The sequence below is a fragment of the Meles meles genome, chromosome 1 (genome assembly GCF_922984935.1).
Source record: "Meles meles chromosome 1, mMelMel3.1 paternal haplotype, whole genome shotgun sequence".
Lineage (NCBI taxonomy): Eukaryota > Metazoa > Chordata > Mammalia > Carnivora > Mustelidae > Meles > Meles meles.
Window position 1 is genome coordinate 38,942,901 of NC_060066.1, and position 12,736 is coordinate 38,955,636.

Here is a 12,736-nt window from a genome sequence, read left to right on the forward strand (position 1 = left end):
GGTGAGGATTCCTGGGGGGCATGGTGTGGGGGCCCAGAATCTTCTACCCCACTCTGGACTCCTGCTTGTGAATCAAGGGTGTATAGGGCTCGAACTCTGTTCATTGCTGGAGTCCCTAGATTCCCACCTCACTGAGCATCTCCTGCCAGGAGGAGCCCTTCACGACAGGAAAATCACTGCCAGTCTCTTGCTGCCAGTCACTGACTCTGCAATCTGAGTCCCCATTGTCAGACCTGGAATATCTGATCCTGGCCCTGGAGGAGCCTCAGGGCTATTTGGGCTGGAAAGCCGCTCTCTCTCACCTTCAGATCTGATGGATGAGCATTGGCGTTTGTGTTGAGAAGGTCTCTGAGGTTGCCTTTGCACTCAAAAGAAAGAGGGCCTATCTCAATTGACAGTGGAAGGTTTTCTGAAAACAGCTCCTGACTGTTTTTAGCATTGGGCAGCAGCATAGCTCTTCAAGCAGTTGGCCATCTAGCTTTTCCTCCCAGATTTTCAGGGCTAGCAGTCCATAGCCTCCTGTACCCACCAACGCCCTCGTAGGCCACACCCACACTTCCTGTACCCTATTCTCTGCAGACCTTAGTTGATGACATTTTGGTTCTGATTCCTTTTTAAACAAGTTGTCCCTTTGATCTTCTTCACAGACCTTGGTAAGCCTTGAAAAGACCTTGGAGATCATATAATTCTCTGCCCTTCTTTTACCAGTGAGAAGGCTGAAGCCTAGAGAGGGGAAAGAAGATTTTCCTGCCTGTCTACCCACTGGCATCTCAAGCAGAGCTTGCAAAAGGACCCCTGGGGCAAGCTTTTTTCCCCACTGCCAATATTACCCTCCAATTCCTTCCTTGCAGTGGCCAGGCAATGTCGAAGACCATGCCAAGGAGTGTCAACCAGGAACGCATCTTCTTTCTTGAAATACATCATGGATCGGCAGGCAGGCCCCTCAAGACCCCAGCGATGCAGCTTGCTGGGTCCAGCACACAGTAACCCAGAAACATATGTGGTGAGCAATAACAGTCATAAATTTTATGAGATTATGTGTTCCTAATGTGAGATTTCAGGCTGATCTGTTTGTTGAGCTATGCCAAGCTTCAGCATGATTCAATCAAGTTGTGCTTAATCTTCCCTTATTTACTCTGGGTGAGGGTGAGTCACGGACTATGTCTCTAGTCCAGTCTGCTGAACTAATTTACCCCAAGGATTCTGATGGACCAGTGATTTGTTTTCTCTGAATGTCCAGAGTTTATTTACTTATATCATTAGATGGGGTCTGGATTATATACAGTGAGTATCTGGAGCCATACAGAGGACCAAGACCTCTCTGGAGAAGCCACTAGGGACGGAGAACGCCTTGGAAGTGATCATGGCTTCTTGTCAGTCCTGGCCACATCAGGCCAAGTGTTTTGTCACCTGTGCATTAACTCAGAGGATTTTTAACTCTGTGGTCTCTTTATCATAGGGAAAGGCATTTTGGCCAACTCCCCAAGCCTCTGACCCTGAGCCATGTGGATCCGGAGTGAAGGGGGAATATATTGACATCTCATCCAAAGATGTAAAAGCCTGGAAAATTTGCCCGCGGCCGGGAGTGACTCCAACCACCAAGCATCTCCATCTCCGAGTGTCCAATTTTTTTAAGCCTCTGGGGAGATGGGAACATGCAGATGGAATTTGGGGCCTGTGTCCTTAATGATGGTTTCTCTGTGCTCTAAGGGGATGCCATGTCCCCCTCTATGGAGAGCAGTGAAGACCGGTCTATAGCCTAATTGTGACAATTTGGGGAGCTCCTGGCTTCCCTGGATGAGGAGAAATGTGGGGTTTGGGCCTTCTAGGCTTGAGGCTCCAATGATGAGTTTTCTTGATTTCACCTTGGATCAGGGTACCAACTGTTGGGTTTTTTGGGAACCAAGGGGGTTTCCAAGATGTAGGACTTTCAGTACTGAAGTCAGGAAAGTTCTGGGCAAACCAGATCAAGTTGATCACCCTGATTTTGTTGTCTCTTGTCTTTGGAAGTCAGGCCTTAAATCAAGACAGATCTTTGATTGGGATGGGAGGGTAACTTTCAGAAGCAGCTGCTGTAGGACCTTGGGGTCTGGAAAAACAGATTCCCCATGGCCTCCATTGCTGGAAGAATGAAAGTATAAAGCTGAGTCCCACCTAATTTCCAGGTTTTCAATGCACTTTTCTCTCTGCTGAGAGGTATTGGCAGGTTTTCCTGCTAGTTGTGGGGCAATGACAGCCTCTGAGCCTGCCTTAAAAGGTAGAAAACTCTACAGTTTGTGTGGGGAGGTCAATAAGCAAAAGCAGCTGTCACTGGGAAGATGATGTGACCCTGCTGAGGAGGCAGGTTCCGAGGCTAGATGTCACCATTCCTGAAACCCTGATGGTCTCAAGCAGCTTCAGGCTGGCAGCAGGTTTTGGATTTATCTCTTGGGGGGAAAATGTGTTGTTTTTTTTCTTTCTCTTTTTAGGGCTGAGAACTATGACCACTATGGTGAACCCTTTGGTTATGAGGGTAATGCATAATTCTACAGCACCCTGATTAACAGTGTGGACCCTGGAGCCATTCTGCTGTGGTTAAGGTCCTAGCTGCCATTTAATTTGACCTTGGGTAAGTTATCTAACCTCTCTGGACCTCATTTTCTATTCTTTAAAATGGGCACACAGATACAGTGGCTGTGATGAATTAATTAATACATAAAAGAATTTCAAATAGGGCCTAGCACATCATAATTACTCAAAAAATATTATCTATGGACCTGGACTGAGATGGCTGAGTCAACCATGTTCAATCACCATGTATGGTAGTGTACAAAGCTGTCTTGGTGGTCGTCAGCATCGCACACCAGTGGGAAGCTCTGCGCCGGGAACCATGGTGGCTTTTCACCTGTGCCAGGTCTTCTCGCCATGTCTCCAACTCTCTCTTGCCACCTGGTCAGCACCTCCCAGGCTGGTATGGACACGCTGCACTTCCGGCTTAGAATGTGGACCTAGACTGAGGCTGTGGGGTTTGACAAAATCTCACTGAAATTTCGCGAGAGAAGATCGTTGACCACCAGCCGGCAGACGTGAAAATTCTGAGGTGTCAATGACAAAGACCCTTCCAGACAGATCCCTCCTGGTCAATCTCCTGCCTACCACCAGGTTACAAGGCAGGCTCGCCTTCTCTCAGAAGATGCCTGTGACCTGCCTTCTCGTGGAGAGTCCAGACCTGAACAACATTCTCCAGGTTCCAGCAGGAAGAAACCCGCTCGCTTTCACCCCAGCTCCCAGTCCATGCCAGGAGCATCTGCAGACACGCATCTCTCCCTCTCTCTCTGGATGCTTCTTAGGGCAATGTGTTGAATTTTAGCTCCTGTATTATTTTGGATATAGCTCTAATTTTACCGAAAAAAATCTTGCCAAATTAGCTCTGAGCAAATAAATGTAATAGTGGATGTTTTTGAAAGCCTACCTTTGGCTTGAATTCCACAATCTTTGTCTTTATTATTATACTATGCTCCAAAAAAGAATTGCTTAGAGTATCTAATTGAATTTTTAGGGCCATAATGGCATCAACTTAACCTTCCCATCCTGCATTTGGCAATGTTTCAAATTTATGTTTGGTAAATGTGTTTTTAATACACAAATCTATACAATTGCTTTTCCACTTCAGGGAAACATTGTGTATTAAATGTAGATAGTAGATGGCATAAAAAAAATGCAGTGGTATTAGAAGAGATTTTTACTGCACCATTCACTGCCAAGATTAAAATATCCATAGTCAAGGAACAGAAAATGCCATAGAAGAATTTCTTTGAATCATCTGTTTCAATCTGTCGTGTTTTCCGTGAATATTTGCAGCATCGTGATAGCTGTGGCCCTGCAAATTATTTTATTCTCGATTGTTTTTGTAGTTACTCTACTAACACTGCTTATAGTCCTTTTCCAGTTGTGTCATCTACTGGAAAAAATTCCCAAACATGTTTACATATAGAAATATTTGCATTTTGGGAATCCACGGTCTAACAAAATTTGTTATCTGTACTATATTCATCAGGGGTTGGGTCTCAAATACAACAACGTTAAAGTTTGTAGCCGAAATATTGAGTAACATTTAGCTCTTCTTACCTTATTCAGATGGATTTTACTCATTGCATCTGCTGCAATTTTAATTATTTAGTTTAATATTTAATCCCCTAAATAGGTACAATATTATTTGGTGTAAATATTTATATTATGCACAAGTGCTCTGCCACAATATTATCAAATTTTGCTCTAACTTCTGCCAAATGGATAAAATTCCCATTATCATGTTCATGCTCATAAAGTTTCTTGGATGTTCCTCTGCACACTAGACCTTGCTAGCCAAAAGTTAAACCATGTATAATCCGCATTTGACAACAGCACAAAATTTTTCCCTCATTTTTGTAATTTATTTGCAGCATTAACAATTTTTCCTTTTCATCCGATTTTTAAGATTTCAGCTTTTCAGTATTCTTAGGCCAGGTCAGGGAAGGCTTTGGGAAAAAGCCATGCTAAGACTTCATAACCGGACAGACCAAGGTTGAGTTCATATTCTTGCAATACCCACAGCAGGACCAGGTGGCCTTCTAGAGCAGGTGCTTCCTACAGGGTGACTCAGTGATCCAGGCAGACAGAGACGTCACGTCCTGCAACTTTACCCCTGGGATACGTGGCCTCTTTAGTCAGTGCAGCAGGCGAGGATGGTGGAGGATCTGAGATGGACAGTCAGATGCTTCGGTTCAGAAATGACGGGATCATGGCTGTTCACTACCCATTGGCCAGACCTGGTCTTGAGGCCTCTCCTGGCTGCCAGGGGAGCAGAGATGTGAAATTCTCACACTTCCTTGGGAGGGAGAGAGAATCAAATAGGAGTAAGTGCCACAGTATCCTACTCTTTGTTCTTGTGCCCTTTATTTTATTCATTTTTGTAAAAAAAAAAAAATGTAAATGCTGCCAGCCTCTGTACCCATATCTCATTTTTTTTTCATTTTTAACTATCCCCAGAGAATGGGCAATATAGAGTAAAACCATGAGTACTAACTTTCAGAAGAAGTCATGCATAATAAGCTTATGAAAACTTCCTATTTCTAATGTCTTTGGGGAAGTTAAAATTCTTATTTGAGGTTTAAAAGGAAAGTGCAACAATTGTACCCTCATATGTAATATTCAAATTCAAATTATGTGGTCTCTTTCGCTCTAACTACATCCTCTCTATAGGTCCTCCAGCCCCTTCATATTTCTCCTACTTGTTTCTATGAGTCCCTGGATATAGTCTTAAGAGTGCTTCTCCTGCTGATACTGTGGAGTCCTGTTTATTACATTTTCTTCCTGCTCTGGCTGCTCTCATCACTGTTGAAACCAGAGTAATGTCCCCAAAGACATAACCTGCACAGCTATCACCCACTATACCCATCCTTTCCTGTCTTGGTCTCTTGACTGCCTTGGATCATTAAAACACTGCACTCCTCTGCATTGGTTAGCAAGCGCTACAGAATAAACTACCCTCAAAATACAGTGGCCTGCAAAACAACCACCATTTCTTTGGCTTATGAGTCTATAGCTTGACACTTTAGGCTGGAATTAAATGGGCAACTCTTCTGGCCTTAGATGGGCTTCCTCTTGTGTCTGTGGGTCATCTTTGCTGAACTTGACTGGTCATGTCTGGGGTCTCAACTGGGATAACTGGGCTGACTGACTCTGGTTCACAAGGCATCTTATCCTCTAGTGGGCTAGCTCACATGGATGGGGAGGAGACCCAAGAGAAAGGGAAGAAGTGTGTAAGTCCCATTAAAGCCTGGGCTCAGGGGGTGCCTTGTTGGCTCAGTGGGTTAAAGCCTCTGCCTTCAGCTTGGGTCATGATCCCAGGGTTCTGGGATCGAGTCCCGCATCCGGCTCTTTGCTCAGTGGGGAGCCTGCTTTCCCCTCTCTCTCTCTGCCTGCCTCTCTGCCTACTTATGATCTCTGCCTGTCAAATAAATAAATAAACTCTCTAAAGGAAAAAAAAAGCCTGGGCTCAGAACTGGAAAATGTCTGTTATACTAGATTCCACTGGGCAAACAAAGTTATAGGATCAGCCCAGAATCAAGAAAATGGGAAATAGACTCCACCTCTTTTTTTTTTTTTTAAATATTTTATTGATTTGACAGACAGAAATCACAAGCAGGCAGAGAGGCAGGCAGAGAGAGAGGAGGAAGCAGGCTTCCAGCTGAGCAGAGAGCCCGATGAGGGGCTCAATCCCAGGACCCTGAGATCATGACCTGAGCCGAAGGCAGAGGCTTTAACCCACTGAGCCATCCAGGCGCCCCTAGACTCCACCTCTTGATGGGAGAGCTACAAAGTTACATTGCAAAGTGTATGGCTACAGGGAAGAGTAAAGGGCTACTGTCATATTGGTAACACTTAACAGCCTCCCCTTAGAATTGAGGTGAGAGTCCATGGGGATTGGACTAGAGGATATCTGAATGACAGGTCCAGACTCGCTCTGAATCACCCCTGCTCCCACTATTGGTCTTTTGACTTAGAACATGTTCACACATGCCAATATCATGGCAATCGGCGCATAAGTTCAAGCTCAACACAAGCCATGCGAGGGGGACCTGGGTATGGCTGTTAAAGCCCACCAAAAACTGGGGGAAGGGGCTGTTCAAGAAGTTGCTTTAGTAACTCTCTCTTTTTTAGCCTCCTGCCTGTTGGCGTCACTTCCCTAGGACTACCAAAGGCAGTAAGTCACTCTCAGGTGGGCACCTTCTCAGGGGAAGGTAGCTGCAATCTGTGCCCTCTGACTGTGAGAAAGGGAGAGAGAGAAGGAAAGAAGAGAGGCTAATCCAGGCTCTGGGTCCAGACTGGCCCTTCTATGTTCAAGGCAAACATTCTGCCACTCCTTTTGAACTAAAAAGGGAAGTCATGGGATATAGATGAATAACAAGAATATGTTGTGACAATCATCCTTCACCTATGCCAGGAGGTCAATTTCTTTTCTCACCTCTCAGTACCAACCCAGGAGGGGTTTGTGGACAGGAATAGGAGTGGAGAACCCACTGAGTAGATAGGTCGACCCTGTTCAGGGATGAGTCCCTCCTTATTCTAAGTCAGATGGAAGGGGTAAAAATTTTTATGTTCCCTCAAGTAACATCAAACCTTCAGCATCTCTAGAGGGATTCCTGATTTCAAAGGGGATAATTAAACCAATTGTGAGGTGGTCTGAGAAAAGAGGGCTTGGTGGGGAAGATCCTAGCCTTGGAGTTCCTGAGGTGTGGGGTCCCAGAGGATATCTGGAACTCTCTCAAGTTGTTTCCAAACTGCTTTTAGCCTTGGTGCAACATTCAACAGAACACAAAAATGTAAAACAGTTTATCACTGTTGAGTAGGAGGGTTACCCAAAGAATCTTCAAGTCAGCCTGTTTTGGCTGGGCACCAGCTTCCTCTTCTGTAGATGAGACTCAGGCTACCTTTTCTCTTTCACTCTCTTGGATATTTTTTAGGATGAAATATGGAACAGGTGTGAAAGCAGCTTTGGAACTATGAAGCATTCCATAAATACAATTTTTTTCATTTATTTGTTCATTTATGGCTCGGCTACTTTCAAACAGAATTGAGGCAGCTCACAAGATTAGTATGGTGAAAATAAGTCCCCAAACTACTATCGCAGAACCACAAGAAAAGCCAAGTAATAAAAAGAATGGGAATGAGGAAAACTCTATCCAAAATGCAGACCAAGAAAGGTTTCTTCAAATGAGCATAAAATTTAGCTCTGGAGGGATAACAGGATAGACAGATAAATATAGAGATCACTGATGTTTACTAAGCACCTCCTGTGTGCCAGACACTGCAGTTCAATTACATGAGCCAAATTATTTTTTTCTGAGCTTTTCAGGAACCAGGGTAAAAGAAAGGAATTAGGAATGGAAGAAAAGAAATCTACATAAATTTATCACTGGCTTTTTTCTAGCTTGAGTTCTGAGATGAGTCTTTATATAAAGCACATCAAGGAACATACTGAAGAGTATCTTCTAAATTAGAATATTGTGTTTAGGTTCTAGGTAAGATGAAGTGAACTCACTCTACCATATCTCTCCCAGGGAAATGCAGTTATGAAACCTGGACAGAATTCATGGGACACTATTTGAGGACTCAAAAGCAAATAGCAGTAGGCAAATTGGGAAAGAAAACCAGAATTTGATGTACCATTGAACTGGCCATGACTCATAGCTTCGATTCAGATGTGAGTGCAGGTGTGGGAGGTACAAAACGGGTGGGGTAAGCAAAGCCCCAGATTTCTGACTAGGAAACTGAAAAGGAGAAACCCAGGGAGTTGAAAAGTACCAAAGAAAGTGACCACATAAATATTTTGTGAGCTGGAAGCCTCGTGCTAAGCTGCACATTTGTGGACCTGATCCCAAATAGCAGATCAAATAAACTAGCAGGTAGACAGTAGTCTGTCTGCCTATGTCCCAGACTAGCTAGTGTAGAATGCATATATATGGACAGATCTAGATAACACTACAAAGAATTTAAAAGCTGAACAGACATTAGAATCACAGTCCACATAACACAAGTTGGAACTTGAGGCCTGAACTTAAGCAGGTTCTTTGCCTCCTATGAAAAAAAAAATTCTTCATAGGATTTAAACAAGACCCAAAGTCTCATAACATAATTACCAGAATGTCCAGGATGATTCAAAGTTACTTGGCACATAAAGAACTAGGCAAATGTCAGTTTGCATGGGGAAAGATAAATGCTAGATGCCAAGGCTTAGATGACACAGATATTGGAATTATCTAACAAAGACTTTAGAGCACCTATGATAGAAATGATCCAAAAGTAAAGACAAATTCTCTCTCCCTCTCTCTGTCTCTGTCTCTCCTGCTCCCTCTCCTTATTTGTCTCCCTTTCTCTTCTGGTCTTACTACAATAATAATGTTTTATTTATTTTATATTTAGTCATAATTTTTAATAAAAAATTACTAGCATCAGTCTAAAAAAATAAAGGTGCATGTTTAATGAATAATCAAGTACTGACTTTCCATTTCTCAAGAACCTTGATGGTGAATATATAATTTACACAAAACTGTTGTTGACATTGGGGCTGTTGTGGTTCACTGACTGTAGGAAAGCAGAAGACACATCTGCTAAAGAAACATCAGCTTTTGTTGGTTATCAATTTCTTGCCCCTCAGCTCCAGATTCACTCTTTTTTTCCTGCTCTGTGATAATGGATATGGAATATAAATATTTTTTCTTTTGTCAGATGGCATTCTGTTAAGCTTTTAGAGTAGAGGGAAAAATTCTCTTGACAGGAATGGAAAACTAGAAAATCTCAGCAAGGGAATAGATGAAGGAGAACCAAATGGAAAGTTCAAAACTGAAAAATACAACAATAACCGAAATAAAAACTCACTTACTGGGCTCAACAGCAGAATGAAGTTTTCAGAGGAAAGAGTGAATGAACTTAAAGATAGATTAATAGAAATCATTTAATCTGAAAGACAGAAATTTAAAATGTTGGGAAAGTGAACAGACATTAAGAACCTGTCAGACAATACCAAAAAGTATAACATTTATGTTATCAGAGTCATGGAAGGTGAGGAGAAATTATACAGTGCTGAAAAAAAAAAAAAAAAAAACGAAAAAAAAAAAAAAGATGTTTGAAAGCTTCCAAGATTTGATAAGAGACATAAACCTATAGATTCAAGAAGGTGAGTGACCCCTAAAGAAGGTAAATCCAAAGGAATCTTTCTCAGACACTTCACAAACTACTAAAAACTAAAGACAAGAGAAAGTCTTGAATTCAGAGAAAAATAACAATCCTTGCAGTAGAACTACAATTCAAATGACTGAGAACTTCTTATCAGAAATACTGTAGGCCAGAAGGAGGTGGCATGACATTTTCAAAGTGCTGAAAGACAAGAAGTGTCATCCCATAATTCTAGTGAAAATATGTTTCAGGAATGAAAGTGAAATAAAGACATTCTCAGAGTAAGCAAAACTAAAAGAATTTGTTGCCAGTGGACTTGCTCAAAAAGAATTGCTAAGGAAGTTCTCCAGACAAATGAAAACTGATACCAGATGGGAACTCAGAACATCAAGAGTGAAGAAAGAGCAACAGAAATGGTACATAGCTGGAAACAGTTTTATTGAAAATGCAGAGGTTTTGGCTATTTCTGACATCAACCCTGAGGATGCTCCAAGGGTATGTGTTAAACTGCAGTTCTAAAAATCAATGCTGTGGGGAAAACTGGGAGCCGCGCAGAAATAAGGTCATGTCAAATCATGTCACTCCTCAATTCAGTGGTGTCCAATCTCACTCAGAAAAGTGCCAGTTCTGACTCTAATACACAAAGCCCTATGTGACCCGGCCCCTTATTACCTCTTTGGTGTCTTCTCCTACTGTCCTCACCTCTCATGCTCCTCTGTAGACAAACTGTCTCTTGTTTTCTACCTCAGGGCCTTTGTACTTGTCGCGTTTTCCATCTGGACCTTTTTATTCCTCAGATGTCTGTATGGAGGCTGACTCTCCCATCTCCTTCAGGTCTTTGCTCAAAATGTTTCCTCCTCTTTGAGAATTTCCCTGGCTATTCTATTTAAAACTGAAAACTCCTCTAACTACCCTGCCTCTCTCTTTCCTTATTTCCTATTTTGTCTTTCTCCATAGCACTTATCAAAATCATCATACCACCTAATTTCTTATTGGTCTATTTATTGTCTATCGTGTCCCGCTTCATGAAGACAGGGTTTTTTGTCTCTTTGTTTACCGCACAGTGCCTGGCACACATTAGGTAGATTCACTGTCAGTTCTCTTTGACTTAATAAAAGTTTACAATCCATAGGAGTAGGTAGTTAAGTATTTCTTGGGAAAATAGCATAACCATTGTCTCAATTGGCTCACAGAGCAAACATTAACTCATACAGTGGACACTTCAGGGTTTTTACGTTGAGCTCCTCTCCTTCCTTCTGGTGGCAGTTGGCCCATTTTGGGGGCAATTGTTCTCCCCATCTCTAACAAATGGTCTAATAGGAGTTCCATCACACTCCCTGGCTGTGGGGGTGGGTATAGACGAAGCCAGACCCATCAGAGTACTTCCCAGGACTCTTGAATCAGAATTAGGCAGGAGATGTGTGGTAGGAATCTGTGTCCCTGTCACATGGAAAAGACTGCGTGAGGGAGTAGAGAATGAGATACAGGGAGTCCTACACATCTAGCCTGTGGTTACAGTGGTAACAGTCATACCATGATAAGGCTCACACCACCCATAACTTTCCTATAATTTGACTATATAAGCTAGTTAATCTGTTTTTGCTCAAGTTATCTTGAGTTGGGTTTCTGCCCCTGCAAAAAGATTTCTGAATAATACAGTTTATTTGACACTGCAGCTATCATCAGCAGCAAATACATTATATGTCAATATTGTGCTAGGATCTGTGGCAAGGGGAAGAATGGATAAGTGAGACAGAGTCCATATTGCCAAGAGTCCTTCAGTCTAGATGAGAAGACAGTTCTACCCCAAAATGTCATTTCAAAGTGCCAAGTCAGCATTACAGATAGTATATATGGGCCATGAGAGGGGAAAAACCACTGTGGACTGAAGTGGTTAGAAAAGTTATTATGGGAAAGGTGAAACTTGAGCTGTGAGTAGAAGGAAAAGTGAAACACCCATAAGCACACTAGATAGAAGAGAATACTCTGGGTAGGGGGAAATTCCACGAACAAAGGCAATGGCTCAGGTATGCTTAAAGGAATGATGTGGATTAGTTATGGGAGATGGTTTGTATGGTTTATAAAGTGCTCTCACATTCATTATCTCATATTTTCGCAAGAATCCAGCAAGGTGGTTCTGAGCCACCATGACTTCCTTAAGGATATATAGCCTAGTAAGCTGACACATCTAGAACTTAAACCAAATCTTTTGATTCAAGTGTAAGGCACTAAATACCAGGTCAGAGTGAATTTTTATAATACTGGCAAAAGACATCAGCTAATATTTAATAATTTCCTATATTGTTAAATAATAAATTTTCTCAATTGTCTTTTCAAAATCTTTTGATGTGTTTGAATCAAGATCCAAACAAGGTTCACAAAATGAATTTAGTGACTAGGTCTTGCAGGTCTCTTTTAAAACTTAAAGGTTCCCTTCCCACTGTTTTGCCTTGCAACTTGTTTGGAACATTCTAGATTTGGCAAACCTCATCCGATCGGTGTCAGTTCATATGTTCCTTTGTCCCTTTTAGACACTGGTAACTGTAGACTTGGTCGGATCTTGAGGTTTGATGAGAGGTAGTTTGTTTTGGGGGAGAATACTGCATCAGTGGTAGTGTGTGTTTCTAGATGCACCACATCAGGTGGCATGCAATGCTTGGCCATTTTTCTTCTTGTCATCTTAAAATTGATCATTGGGTTCAAGCATTCTCAGCCTGAGTCATTCATTACGAAGTCCCCCTCAGTTTTTCACCTAATGGCTTTGGCAACCATTGATAGAGCTGGTGTATTGCCTAGCAGCCATTGATATTACCTAGTTCCATTGCAACACTGGTAGCTGCAAAGTGCTATTCTGATTCTCTAATTCCTTCCTCAGTTATAGGCTAGAATTCTTCTGTAAAGACCTTTTCTATACCAACTATTTGACTGCCTGAAAAGGTTAAATAAATGTTTAATTCTTTTTCTTTTTTTATAAGGTTTCAGAATAATGAGTTAGTTCCCTAGAATACGCCAAAGGTGACCAATTAGTTTATTATGATGA